This window comes from Crocuta crocuta, unplaced genomic scaffold (assembly GCF_008692635.1).
Source record: "Crocuta crocuta isolate KB4526 unplaced genomic scaffold, BGI_CrCroc_1.0 scaffold296, whole genome shotgun sequence".
In the NCBI taxonomy this organism is placed as follows: Eukaryota; Metazoa; Chordata; class Mammalia; order Carnivora; family Hyaenidae; genus Crocuta; species Crocuta crocuta.
The window spans coordinates 948,407-950,568 of NW_027530504.1; the positions used below are offsets into that span (position 1 = coordinate 948,407).

Consider the following 2,162-nt stretch of genomic DNA (forward strand, 5'->3'; position numbering starts at 1 on the left):
AAGGCCGTCCCCAACCCCAGAAACCACTCCCTTCTGCCCAAGATGCCAAGACTTGGCCAAGGGCCCCAGATAGATTGCTGGGAGAGGCAGAAACTGTCCCATTTACCCTAAAACCCTTTTAGAAAAACATACCCTCTTCTATTTGATTCATAGCGCCAGATAAAAGGCACTTGGATTCCTCCTCTCCCTGGTGATGGATGAATCGGATACAAATAACGATAAGAATAATCATTTCCACTCGCACAGCCCTTTATAATTCACAACTCTCACCCCTGCTCGGGAACCCCTTGTCCTTCAGGCTCAGCCCCAGCACGGCTCTCCCGTGGGCTGGCCCGCTGCGGGCCCTGCCCCGATCGCGGGGGCCGCCGGGGGCCCTGGATGGAGGTGGCTCCGGGGACCCCTGCCCCCACACCCCAGGGCGGCCTGCATGTGGAGCCCCATTCCCAGCCTGGCAGGGGCCACACTGGGCAGCCTAGCCGGGCACGGCAGGTGCCCGGCATGTTTAGCCGAACTGACTCCGGACTGGCCATTCCATGATCCCCACGACCAGGGGTGTTTAGTGCCGCCACCCCCGTCCCAAACTCGGCCTGCCCTGCTCGGAGGCCACCAGCCGTTAGGACAAAGACAGTGCCTCAGAGCACCTCAGCCTCTAACAGAGGCATCAGGGGCCCATGGAGCCCTCGAGCCCCCTTGTCGGCAGGGGCGAGAGAGATCGGAGGAACTGCAGACACCAGAGGCGGTGGCACGGTGCAAGTTCAAGCCCAAGTTTGCTGGGCCTTTGCACAGCCTGTGCTGAAGAAGGGCCAGACGGCGTTGACCCCCTCCAAGCTGGGAAAGCAGGCAAGTCTGGTGCCACGGGGGCGCCCGGGGGCACCCTGGGCATGGCGGGTGGGTCCCTGGCCCTTGCTCACCCGTGAGACAGGGCCGGCTGAGACACAGGGCCCGCCCTGGGCGCCACGGCTGGTCGAGCAGCACCAAAGCCAACAATCCTTGCACGAGGGGCTACACCTGCCTAGAGAACCGCCTTAGGAGGCAGCACAGGGACCACACAGGCAGAAGGTCCCCACCAGATTCCTAACGACGTCCTTCCTCTCTTCCTACAAACGCTGACTCAGAGCCTACCATGTGCCAGGCGGGTCGCGGAGGACAAATCAAAGCTCCCGCCTCAAGGGGCTCATGTGTGTCCTTCGTGCAGGGTGATTACAGTCTTCAGCCCACTGCCTTCGGAGTGCTCACTGGCCGTCCCCATCTCTGGACAGGCCCCCGGTGCCCAGCAAGGCCCCGATCAAGCTCTTCGTGCCTGTGTCCCCCCAGCACCCTGACCCTGGCCCCTCTGCAAACCCTGGTTCCGTCTCTTGACTCCGGAGCACAGATCGCTCCCTGATACTATGCCATAGCTTTATCCGTTTCTTGTTTAACGCTTATTTGAGAGAGAGACAGTGAGAGAACAAGCCGAGGAGGAGGAAAGAGAGAGACTCCCAAGCAGGCTCTGCGCTCAGCTCGGAGCCTGACGCGGGGCTCGATCTCCCGACTGTGAGATCATGACCTGAGCCGAGATCAAGGGTTGGACGCTCAACTGACTGAGCCTCCCAGACGCCCCTGCCTGTTGTTTATTCCTCGCAAGCAGGACACGGGTCCGTGAAAGCGGCACGTCCGTCTCCTCCACAGCGACCTGCTGCGCTCCCCGGGTGCCTGAGTGCGTACCTGACCGGGGCTGGTGGCGCCTCCGCAAAGCTCAGTCGTGCCTGCGGGCTTTCATCTTTTAACACTTCGTCGAGGCGGAACTGATACGTAAAAGCACGTACACGTTTCAGGTACATAACCTGACGCTTTTAGGTGTACGTATATACCCGTGAAGACATTCCCACAATCAAGCTAATGAACGTAAGGAACACGGCTGTCACCCTCCAGCCCCCCCAGCTTCACCCGGTCCTCCCAGACGCAGCTCGGACAAGCCTTCCTGCAGACAGCCTCCGCCCACCACCACCGGCAGCTGGCCTGCGTCCCTCACCAGACGCTTGCGGGGCCCTGGCCCGTGAGGGGTCCCAGCAAACGTGCAGGGGGTGGGGGAGACATGGGTGACAGAGGGGAGACTCTTGGCTCTTTGGGCGCAGAAGTAGATCACTCAAGTGGCCTTGTGGCTGGGGGCAGGTTTCACAGGA

General features: G+C 61.2%; 1 protein-coding gene across 1 annotated transcript in view; it reads right to left on the reverse strand.

Annotated features, from left to right (window-relative positions):
- EEFSEC (eukaryotic elongation factor, selenocysteine-tRNA specific) overlaps positions 1–2,162 on the reverse strand; it is a 179,757-nt gene that overhangs the window by 1,498 nt on the left and 176,097 nt on the right. The gene's annotated exons all lie outside the window — the stretch shown is intronic.